Genomic DNA, 13,282 nt, shown 5'->3' with positions numbered 1-13,282 from the left:
CTGTTGTAAACAAGTGTAATGCTTAATTGGGTCGTCCACTCACAGTTAACAGTCTTTGTATTGAGTTTGTGCTTGAAATGTATTGTAATTCTGCAAACTGTTAATAAATATTTAAATCAATCAATCAAAAATCTCCTTCTCCTTCTCACCGCCGGGTGACAAACTTCATTTTCATGCTTGTCGGCAGCTTACATCTGCCGCGGAGGAGAGCGTCAGATGTAAGCTGGCCGTCGCGCAAGTTGCCGAAAAGAAAACTATTGTAGCCTCGGCCGGGAAGTGAACCCGGGCCCCCCGTTCCAAAGGCACGTACGTTAACCAGTCGACTAAACAGTCATGACTCTATAGCCAAGTAGCAATCCAGCAACATATAGCCTACACTAGAATGCGCCTTTGTCTGTGTCAACAGCTTGTCACTCACTTGTCACTAGTCTCACGCCCACTTCGAAATAGAGGACTACAGGCCATAAATAGGCTTCCGTGTAGGGGACCGCCCAAAGCCCCGGAAGAAGTCAAAGTGTCGGCAGCCGACAACCGAAAGTGTCGGCTGCAGAAAATCTTTTAGGCTGTGGTGTAGACATACCCAATCACTACCCAACACACACACACGCACGCACACACACACACACACACGCACGCACGCACGCACGCACGCACGCACGCACGCACACACACACGCACACATACACACACACACACACACACACACGCTTGTTGTCAAGAGGAGGGTCCTAGCTATCTGTCTCCTCCTCACACCCAATCACAGGTCACCCTGCACGTCACGTGGTGAGAGAGAGGAGGAGGAGGAAGAGGAGGAGGGTTGGTTTAGGAAAAAAAGTTCAGTTTGGTTTAGCGGTGCACACACACACACACACACACACACACAGGTCCCCTCCTCACTACAGATCCACCTCCATATGGTGGTGGATTATTCTCCTCTCCTCAACGCAAAGAAGGAATAACGTGGATTTATTGAAACTGTGGATTATTCTTCAGGGAACATACAATGTTACAATGTTTCAGGACTGACTGACCCTCCTGTGTCGGCGGGCCGTTACAATGTTTCAGGACTGACTGACCCTCCTGTGTCGGCGGACCGTTACAATGTTTCAGGACTGACTGACCCTCCTGTGTCGGCGGACCGTTACAATGTTTCAGGACTGACTGACCCTCCTGTGTCGGCGGACCGTTACAATGTTTCAGGACTCTACTGCAGGTAAACGTTGTGTAGAATCCACACATGTATTTATTGTACAGTATTATAGTCAGATCTACATCATTCAGGATGGTGTTTTGTCCTCTTAAACGTTGTGTAGAATCCACACATGTATTTATTGTACAGTATTATAGTCAGATCTACATCATTCAGGATGGTGTTTTGTCCTCTTAAACGTTGTGTAGAATCCACACATGTATTTATTGTACAGTATTATAGTCAGATCTACATCATTCAGGATGGTGTTTTTTCCTCTTAAACGTTGTGTAGAATCCACACAGCTGCATGGATTCAATAATAATATGAATGTCACATGCTGTCTTCTGCATCTCTGATTAGAGCTATGTTTGCTAAATAACGTATTCTTCCTGCCGTTTTGCCTTCTTACATTTGAAAGTTCTGATTAAGCAATATCGGCCATAGGGGTCACACTATTTCAGACGTGTGTGTGTGTGTGTGTGTGTGTGTGTGTGTGTGAAACAAAATTTCAAGAAATGTTTCTGGGTGCCTGAAGCTTGCCAAGTCTGTGCAGCATTTGAGCCACGGACCACCATTTGATGACATTTAGCCTCTCAGAAGGGTCCATTTGGTTACATGTGAGCCAGGTCTCCCCATTGACTTTCAATGGGGTATTTTGTCTTAGTTATTGCGCATTACGTTGCCACCAACATTATACTTCTAACATGCTAACATGCTAATACTAACATGCTAACATGCTAGCATGCTAACATTTTAATTCTAACATGCTAATGCTAACAGGCTAATGCTAAAATGCTAACATGCTGCTAACATGCTAATGCTAACATGCTAATGCTAACATGCTAATTCTATCATGCTAACATGCTAATGCTAACATGCTAACATGCTAATGCTATCATGCTAACATGCTATCATGCTAATACTAACATGCTAATGCTAACATGCTAACATGCTAATGCTAACATGCTAATGCTAAGATGCTGACATGCTAATGCTAACATGCTAATGCTAACATGTTAATGCTAAGATGCTAACATGCTAACATGCTAATGCTAACATGCTAATGCTAAGATGCTAACATGCTAACATGCTAATGCTAACATGTTAATGCTAACATGTTAATGCTAAGATGTCTGAGCTGTAAGGGTCCATTTGACAGAGTTACGTGTTTCCCAGATTGTTTTCATTGACTTTCAATGTGTGTGTGTGTGCGTGCGTGTGTGTGCGTTCGTGTGTGCGAGTGTGTGAGAGGTGGTCAACTTGATCTTGAATCATTAACAAAGTATCATTTTCAGCTGAGCTGAGTCTATGCGAATGCAACCACTATTGAAAGTTTAAAGCACACTGATTCAGTGAGAGAACCTATGTCCGAACAAATTGCTCTATCGCAAAAAGTAAAAGTCAAATGCGATTTTTGTTTTCGCCGTGAGTGACCCGAGACATTAAGGTACGCCGTGTGCGATCGTGGTATTGGTACGATAAAAAAATTGGTTATACGAGCGAGTTAAGAAATTGTGTTTGTGATGAAAAAAATGCTGACTCATTCAGGCATTTAACATGTAGTTTCATGAAACATTATGATGGTACACCTGTCGCTTTCAGGGCTGTAGTTCACGTACCGTATGTATGGGCTGTGGTTGTGACATTGGGTGAAAGAGGACGAGTGTGGCTACATAATTACCGAAACCCATGCGTGTAAAGTTAATATTTTGGCCGTGAGGACGATTTGTTCGGAGAATTTTGCTACAGTCTTCACATTGGCTTGTCCCTCTGACCCGCTCTCTCTCTGGCCGTGCGACACTGTGAGTCGAGATTTTTGCTCAGACCACACACACTTTGAACTGCGATAGCGGGCAAACCGTGCAACGTATTCGAATTCCGTCTGAACTAAAACAAAGTCGATGGCCTCGTGTGCTGTTTGAGGTTTGAATCATGTTTCTACGTAACAGTATGCCAGAGCAATGTGGCTCCAAAGTAACGTGTCGTTTTCTGTTTTTACCCGCGTTTCCCCATTGACTTTGCATGGGGCATTTTTCGCATAGTTTATTGCGAATTACGTCGGCACGGTAACCCGAAACGGAAAGAAAAGCACAAGCACACCATTCCCGGCCGAGCCGCAAGTTTCGATGTATATATTGTGGGGCTTTGGTAAACCGTGCGGCCGGCCATAGACGTCAAAGTTTCGTGTCTTGATTATTACGATTACGATTAAGTATGTGTTGCGGATTTCAACCTGTGTTTCTGCCATTGCATGGCAGGCACCCAGAATAACACAAGCCGCCTTTGTATTGGTGAGTATAGGTACAACGTATTTATATTTCCACAACAGAGGAGAGGCTGGTCTGCATTTCATGCGAGTGCAGGAAGACAACAGTCCCATAGCTCTAATGAAGGCATTAGACTAGATCTATACTATTACTATGCTATACTATACTGTACTGTACTGTACTGTACTGTACTGTACTGTACTGTACTGTACTGTACTGTACTGTACTGTACTGTACTGTACTGTACTATACCAGACCTGGGCATTGTACGGCCCGCGGGCCAAATACGGCCCGCCGGCTGACTCTGACCGGCCCGGGAAAGATTACTTGATAATCAGAAAATAATTGACAACCTGTCTCGCTTCCTTGTCACCCCTGAACATGCGAAAATGCCGGCTCACGCCAAAAAAAGAAAGGTGGATGCCGAATGCAGAGGATTCAATCAAATATGGACTACTAAATATTTCTTTACTGAAGTCAAAGGTAAACCGGTGTGTTTAGTTTGTGGAGAGCATGTCGCCGTGTTTAAGGAGTACAATTTAAGTCGGCATTACGAGACGAAACATTCAGAAAAATACAAAAACTTGACTGATGCTGAACGAGCGCGGACATCACAAGATTTGCAAGCGAAGCTAGAGAAACAACAAGGCTGTTTTACAAAGCTTCATGAAGCCAGGGATGCAGCGACCAGAACCAGCTTTGTGATATCCCACAAAATTGCCCAAAACAGTAAGCCTTTCTCGGAGGGGGAGTTTGTGAAAGAGTGCATGGTGGACTCTGCAGCGCTAATATGCCCAGAGAAAAAAGAGGCGTTTGAAAAAGTCCCGCTCTCCAGGCGCACGGTGACAAGAAGGGTCGAGGACATCGCAGAGAATCTGGAGTTTCAGCTGCAAAGTGAAGTGGCAAGCTTTGACTTTATTTCTTTGGCTTTGGATGAGAGCTGTGACATCCGTGACACAGCCCAGCTGCACATATTTCTCCGGGGATAACGCGCGACTTCAAGATTACGGAGGAGCTGGCAGCAATGCGGCCAATGAAAGGAACAACAACGGGGAGTGACCTGATCGCGGAGGTAACCGCCACCATGGACAAGCTGGGACTGCAATGGGACAGACTGGCAGGTGTCACAACGGATGGTTGTCCAAATCTGACGGGGAAAAATGTCGGGCTTTTGAAACGAATGCAAGATAAAGTGAGTGAACTCGACGCAGAGCAGAAATTGGTGTTTATACATTGTATTATACATCAGCAAGCGTTGTGCAAGTCAGTGCTAAAACTTAGCCATGTTGTTGATGTTGTTACTAAAACAGTTAATTTCATCAGAGCACGAGCATTGAATCACAGGCAGTTTGTTTCACTTTTGGAGGAGGAAGAGAGTGAGCATAGTGACGTCAGGTACCACACAGCTGTCAGATGGCTCAGCCTGGGCAAAGTGCTAAAAAGGTTTTGGGACCTGAAAACAGAAATTAAAGCGTTTTGTGAGATGAAAGGCAAAGACATCCCAGAGCTGTCAGATAAGGACTGGATGGCAGATTTAACATTTGCTGTTGATGTGACTGCACTGATGAATGAACTGAACACAAAACTGCAAGGCAAGGGCCTTTTTGCTCATGAAATGCATAGCCATGTGAAAGCTTTCATGACAAAGTTGCAGTTATTTACAAGGCAACTGGGCAGCAACAATCTTGAAAACATGAAAACCTTGAAAGAAGTCAAACCATCAGCTCATCACCGCCGCAGGTACTCATCCATGTTAGAAGCACTGCATGATGAGTTTTCAAGGCGATTTCAAGATTTCAAAAAGGTTGAGGATGAAATGCACTTGGTTTCCTCTCCCTTTACCTGCAGTGTGGATAATGCACCCACTGATGTTCAACTTGAACTCATTGACCTGCAGTCTGATTCATTACTGAAAGAGCACTTTAAGTCAGCATCCCTGCTAGAGTTCTACTCTGCTCTCAATGAGGAGAACTTTCCAAACATGAGGAAACATGCTCAGAAGATGTTGGTTCTCTTTGGATCTACCTACATATGTGAACAAACATTCTCAGTGATGACATTTACCAAATCCAGGTACAGATCCTCTCTCACTGATGAGCACCTGTCAGCTTTGCTTCGCATCTCCACCTCAGACATCCAACCTGACTTTGATGGACTTGTTAAAGCTCAACAGAGACTGGATTTCTCACACTGAACAAGAAAAAAAAGAACTGAACACTAACATGTGGAAATATAGCCATGTATGATAAAAACTAGTGAACTGGGACACTTCAATTTTTTTTTCTTTCTGCACAGTTCTGAAAAAACACTAAATTGTTAGTATAGGCATGATTAAAACTACATAACTGGGACACAGTTACACAGTTCTGCACAGTTCAGTGCTGTCTTGTCTATTTGGGCTACATTGCTACAAAGATGATGTGATGTCTTTAAAAAGCTAAGAAAACCCTTGTTTCAACAGAATATGAAACTCAAAATGCCATTTGGTGTTAATGTGACTAGAAATGAGTCAAATATTGTTTACCATTGTTCACCTTTTTTTTTCTTTCTGCACAGTTCTGAAAAAACACTAAATTGTTAGTATAGGCATGATTAAAACTACATAACTGGGACACAGTTACACAGTTCTGCACAGTTCAGTGCTGTCTTGTCTATTTGGGCTACATTGCTACAAAGATGATGTGATGTCTTTAAAAAGCTAAGAAAACCCTTGTTTCAACAGAATATGAAACTCAAAATGCCATTTGGTGTTAGTTAATGTGACTGGAAATGAGTCAAATATTGTTTACCAATGTTCTGAATATATTTTGCTTGAATAAATTACATTTTTGTAAGACAACCTCACCTTTTCATTGCCAAATAATAACATACACTATTACCAGCTGTCAAAACAATGCAATTTACTGCTTTTTATATAGAAATAAAATGTGTATTATGCTTAATTGAGTTCAGCTTTTTGGCCCGGCCCTCCAACATATTTTCAGTTGCTCATGTGGCCCCTTGGGAAAAATAATTGCCCACCCCTGTACTATACTATACTATACTATACTATACTATACTATACTATACTATACTATAATATTACTATACTATACTATACTATACTATACTATACTATACTATACTATACTATACTGTATCAATAGGAATGTGTATATTAGAGTGTTCTAGATAGATGTAATCATACATCAGAGCATTTCAATGTGTTTAAAATAGACACCACGTTTGTGGTTTTGTTCAAAAGTTCACTCGTTTTCACATAGCTAGGGTTCCAGACACACCCAATCATAATGATAAACATTCCAACGCATTTGTAATGGTCCAAAAACATGACAGACACAAAGTTTGCATGTGTAGCTCATCTGTTTTTACAGCCAAAACCGTTTTAGTTAGCAGCCATTGAGGTCGTGATGGCGACCCCAAAGGTCGCCAGCTGTACATTAATGTCAGATGCTGTGACACTTTGTGATACTTGAATAAATGTTTCATACCATATTTTGTAATAATTCTGACCTTTATTGCATTTGTCTTTAGTCTTGTCCATTTTTTGCATTATTCAATTTAGGGGGTCATGCCTATGTTCCCTCAGCCCTATGTTCCCTCAGCCCTATGTTCCGCCATTCCAAAACAGACCCTATGTTCCCTCAGCCCTATGTTCCCCCGCCCCCAAAAGGGGTCATGCCTATGTTCCCTCAGCCCTATGTTCCCCCATTCCAAAACAGACCCTATGTTCCCTCAGCCCTATGTTCCCTCAGCCCTATGTTCCCCCATTCCAAAACAGACCCTATGTTCCCTCAGCCCTATGTTCCCTCAGCCCTATGTTACCCCATTCCAAAACAGACCCTATGTTCCCTCAGCCCTATGTTACCCCATTCCAAAACAGACCCTATGTTCCCTCAGCCCTATGTTCCCTCAATCCGATAAGTGCAAGTGTAATAAATGTATTAGTGTTGTTTGTTTATTATTATTATTTTTATAATATATTATATTTATTATTGTTTATTTCAATAAATGGGTCTTATACAGTAAGTAGGCTACAGTTGCAGTCCGAGAAAGGGACACTTAGCTGCAAAGGTGAATGGGTGTGCAGTATACTTAATATTAGGTTATTGCAGATGGCCTTTCAGAGGACAGTGTTACTTGGGGACATGAGGAGACAGGATGTTTACAAGCTAAACTAGTTTTGTGTTTGTCAACGTAGCTTAAATAGTTGGTGTCAGTTCATTAAGGTGTGTACTCTAGGTTGATGAGACAACTATGCAATGGAAACATACCTGAGATTCAAAACAGATAATTAAGTACTGTTTAAGGAATGTTTCACTGTTCACTGTTTCCCCCCTGTCTGTTTTGGAATGAGGGAACAGGGCTGAGGGAACATAGGGCTGAGGGAACTTGTGTACGGTCCCGGCTTTCTGACCAGAAGTTTGAAAAGCTTCTGCTTCTTAGGTACAATCACTGGTTTAATGAGTATGATGGTTAGATCACTGGGTTGGCTGGATAGGTGAAGGAATGCTTACCAAGGGTGTGTGTGGATGTATAGAATGTCTAGAAGCTAAAGTTGGATCTTAACTTTTCAGTACTGTACTATAAATGGACCTCATTTTGTTTAACTGTACTTTTGTTCATGAAAGGGTGAAAAACTAGGCTGCAGTATGTATATCTACCAGACTAGTTTTAAAAGCACTTTATATTGTTAAACGGTTTACTTTTGCTCAAAGAAACTACTTGAAGTAGGCTGCAGTATATCTACTGTAACAGACCAGTTGTCTGAAGTTGTAAGACGGTTTGTTTTCTTTAATTTACAATTCAGTGTTAAAAGCACTATGGACCTATTGTTTTACTGTTATGTTCTCTACCAGTTGTGTACTATATAAATGCACCTTATATTGTGTGTGTGTGTGTGTGTGTGTGTGTGTGTGTGTGTGTGTGTGTGTGTGTGTGTGTGTGTGTGTGTGTGTGTGTGTGTGTGTGTGTGTGTGTGTGTGTGTGTGGCTGACCAGTTGTCTTAAGTTCTGAGCCAATTTGTGCCAAAAGTTTGAGAGACACTGGTGTAGGCAATTACACCTGGTTTACTGTTGAGGTTCAATAAATATTATATTGAAGTGCAATACATATATTGAAGTTGAAGTTTATTTCTCCCTCATGGCAAAAGGTTATGTCTTATGTGTAAGTTGTAACTTGTAAGTACCTGTCTATGCTGTTCTACTCTATGCACCTTGTGAAACCTGCTCCCAAAAACAATCCAAATTCTTAGACATATTACAACTTTTTGTACGCAAATAGTTACTTTTCCTAGTAACTAGTTACTTTTACAATAGAGTAATTCAGTTACTAACTCAGTTACTTTTTTGGAGAAGTAACTAGTAACTATAACTAATTACTTTTTTAAAGTAACGCGCCCAACACTGTCGTCAACTGACCTAAATAAAAACTAGAATAAAAAACAAAGACGTTAACTAACTGAAAGTGTGTTGTGCATTTACAAATTGTTTGAAATTATATGTATCTGTGCTCTGTATATTTATCTTTTATTGAGTTTTTAGTACACATTGGTGGTTCCCAAACTGAGGTGCGTGCACCCCTTGTGGTGCGCAAGAACCTTCTAGGGGGTGCGTGACATGAAAAGGCTAATGGTGGTGCTATGGTTTTATTTAAAATATATTAACATATTGTGGCAAGTAGGCCTATATGTATAATATAGCCTATGCTGCATATATATGCCATATTCAGGTTCATATTATGTGCATATAGGAAATATATGTCTCTATATAGCTTATGCAATTTTTATTTCCATGTGGGGGTGCGTCAGCTAGGTCAGGAGGTAACAGGGGGTGCATGGCCAGAAAAGTTTGGGAACCACTGCCCTAGTACACGACAGGCCTACTTACTCTGACCATTATGAATCCTGCTGCTCGGGGGGGGGGGGGGGGGGGGACCACTGCCCTAGTACACGACAGGCCTACTTACTCTGACCATTATGAATCCTGCTGCTGGGTGGGGGGGGGGGGGGACCACTGCCCTAGTACACGACAGGCCTACTTACTCTGACCGTTATGAATCCTGCTGCTGGGGGTGGGGGTGGGGATTAATAATAAAGAGCTAAAGCTAACACTAAATCCAAAACTATTCTCAACCTTTTTACAGACCCAGTCTAAACCTCCACCCTGGCCCCTGGCGTTCCGTCTAGCCCACCAGGTGGTGCTAGCCATGGACTTCCTCCACTGTAAGAAGAACCTTGTGCACATGGACCTGAAACCAGCCAACATCTTGCTGGATGCCGACCTCAATGCCAAGGTACACAATATACAATAATTATACATCCAGTAGAACTAAATGTCAGGGAGGGACTAGTGGAGAAGAGATCCAGTAGAACTAAATGTCAGGGAGGGACTAGTGGAGAAGAGATCCAGTAGAACTAAATGTCAGGGAGGGACTAGTGGAGAAGAGATCCAGTAGAACTAAATGTCAGGGAGGGACTAGTGGAGAAGAGATCCAGTAGAACTTAATGTCAGGGAGGGACTAGTGGAGAAGAGATCCAGTAGAACTAAATGTCAGGGAGGGACTAGTGGAGAAGAGATCCAGTAGAACTAAATGTCAGGGAGGGACTAGTGGAGAAAAGATCCAGTAGAACTAAATGTCAGGGAGGGACTAGTGGAGAAGAGATCCAGTATAACTAAATGTCAGGGAGGGACTAGTGGAGAAGAGATCCAGTAGAACTAAATGTCAGGGAGGGACTAGTGGAGAAGAGATCCAGTACAACTAAATGTTAGGGAGGGACTAGTGGAGAAGAGATCCAGTAGAACTAAATTTCAGGGAGGGACTAGTGGAGAAGAGATCCAGTACAACTAAATGTCAGGGAGGGACTAGTGGAGAAGAGATCCAGTAGAACTAAATGTCAGGGAGGGACTAGTGGAGAAGAGATCCAGTAGAACTAAACTGTATTCAAAGGACTGGCTAAAACTAAATCAAAATTTGCTCTTGAAATGAACAGTTCTCGTCACTGCATGTCCTGCTTAAACAAAATCATAAATGCCTCCTCTTTCTGTCAACAGATAGCAGATTTTGGCCTGTCTACGGTGACCAACAGTGTCAGGCCGACCAACCGTACAAACAAAGGAGGCACTCTCTCCTACATCCCCCTTGAGGCTTTTGACGACAAATACCACCGTGTTCGCTCCTACGATGTTTACAGGTGAATTCTGTTGCTACTACATCAGTCATAAATACAATGAAGTGACACACATGTTTTTATAGTGTGAAAACCTCTTTCTAATGCTTGGATGTTTCCCGTCTTTTTATTAGCTACGGCATACTTCTCTGGACCATTCTCACTGGAGAGAGTCCCTATCCAGGTAAACTATCAGAATGCACGCGCGCACACACACACACACACACACACACACACACACACACACACACACACACACACACACACACACACACACACACACACACACACACACAATGTAAATGTTTCTGTATTTTATGTAGTTGGGTCGGACCTTGTTGGAGTTCCACATTCGCGAGAGGGGAGCGAGACCAGATCTTCGTAAAATCGATGTCCAGAAAGCAGCTGGATTAGATGAGCTGGTGGAGCTCATGCAGAGATGCTGGGACTCTGAGCCCAACAAGAGACCTGAGTTTGGAGGTAAATCTACCTTTGTCACTGACTCACTGCACCAGTGAGAAGCTCTATTGAAATCACAAAAGATTATTCGTTGCACTAATAAAAAGCGTTTTTGTTTTTGAGGCGCTAAAGGTACTCAGCTTTTTGCACACACATCACAAGAGGTGATGAATTACGTATTTCAATCGTCTCACAAAAGGGGCGTGGCATGATGACTCAATAGTGCCCCCCCCCCCCCCCCTTACAAATGTTTGTGCTTGAAGCCCCACAACGGTTTCACCTACATGTATGAAGATTGGTACACACCTAGTACACACCTGGTACACACCTGTATTATGTCTACAAGTACAAAAAAGTACATGCCCAACCTGCCCAGCACTCCTCTGCCTGCAGCCCCGGCTCCTCTGCCTGCAGCCCCGGCTCCTCTGCCTGCAGCCCCGGCTCCTCTGCCTGCAGCCCCGGCTCCTCTGCCTGTAGCCCCAGCTCCTATGCCTGCAGCCCTGCCTCCCGTACAGCTTCCAAGGTCCTCCGCCTCGTCCCGGCCTCCAGGCCGACCTCCGGACGGTGCCCCCCTCTCGTCCCGGCCTCCGGGTCGACCTCCGGACGGTGCCCCCTTCTCGTCTCGGCCTCCAAGCCGACCTCCAGACGGTGCCCCCCTCTCGTCCCGGCCTCCAAGCCGACCTCCAGACGGTGCCCCCTCTCGTCCTGGCCTCCGGGTCGACCTCCGGACGGTGCCCCCTTCTCGTCTCGGCCTCCAAGCCGACCTCCGGACGGTGCCCCCCTCTCGTCCCGGCCTCCGGGTCGACCTCCAGACGGTGCCCCCCTCTCGTCCCGGCCTCCGGGTCTGGAGTACATCGTCTCTGCCCGAGTGTCACGGTCTGTGACATGTGTTATGTTTTGCTAGTGTTCTTGTTCTTAGTTTTGGTTTTACTTTACACTTTATTTTGCTGTCTGTTAGTGTTTCCTGTGTTGCTCATGTTACCTGTGTTGTCTCACCACCAGTACTCTGATTACCCCAGTGTTTCCACCCTGTCTTGTTAGTCTTTTTAGCCAATCATTGTGATAATTATCTGTTGAATTCACCTGTGTCTTTGTGTATTTATACTCCCCTGGTTTTGTCTTTTCCCTTGTCAGATCATTGTTTTATGTCACTTGTGTTTGCTCCTAGTGAATTCCCAGGTTATTTCTAGTTCATGTTTGCCTCGTGTTCCTGCTGTTTTTGGATTTTGGTAATAAACCTTCTGCAATTCCATTACTTTGCCTCTCTGCCTCTGTCCTGCACTTGGGTCCGAAAACCTCCTGCCTCGTATCGTGACACCGAGAGACACCAGACTCTCCCTTCTGGCAGAATGCAAATGTTGTCCAGCAGGGAGAGTGATTTCACCAGGCTATCATTTTAGTGCAATTTATGCCATTTTCACGGGTCACACAAATTCCTCCTAGCAGGAGGTTCAGTTGTAAATAAAACTCGCTCAGTGTACACAAAAGTCCTTAAAGATGAAAAGTTATCAAAAGCGTGAGTTTTCGTAAAATGGCGTGACCGTGGTCAAACTTCAATTAGCCCCCGATCCCTGTTATGATTGGTCGACAGGCTATGTCATAGTTTCAAATATCATCTGCCGTTTGTCACAGAGAGTCATGAGGCACCCTAGGCTGGTAATGAGCGTGTCGTGGGTTCAAGTCCCGAGTGTCTTCCCCCATCTCTTTCCGCCTTTCCTGTCAAACTACTGTAAAACCCTCAATAAAGGCAAAAAGCTCCCAATATATTTTAAAAAAAGAAAGATTTTTTTTGTTTTTTCATTTCAGAATGTGTTGAAGTGACACGTGGTGTTTTTTCAAGACACGAGGAGGGAATCTCTGCTGCCTGTGACCTCCTCCTCCTTCTGTTCCTGCTCCTCCTTGTGCTCCAGGGAGCACCGACAGAGAGGCCTTTTTAAAACATGAGTCCATGTTGACACACAGCTTCTACACAGTGGAACTGTTTGGATTAAAGCCTTAAAGACGTAATTAAATGAAAAAAATTTTTTTCACACTTCTACATCATGTCCGTGATCATCATTATGGTCATACCTAACCATAGATGATCATCATATGGACATAGCTAACAATAGATGGTCATCATAATTATGGTCATACCTAACTTCAGTGATGCTTGCGGAACTCGACTTCGTCTCGTTCCTTACCACATCACTGTCG

This window comes from Protomyctophum parallelum, assembly GCF_964188405.1.
Source record: "Protomyctophum parallelum genome assembly, chromosome: 20".
Lineage (NCBI taxonomy): Eukaryota > Metazoa > Chordata > Actinopteri > Myctophiformes > Myctophidae > Protomyctophum > Protomyctophum parallelum.
Note: the sequence above shows the minus strand (reverse complement) of the source record.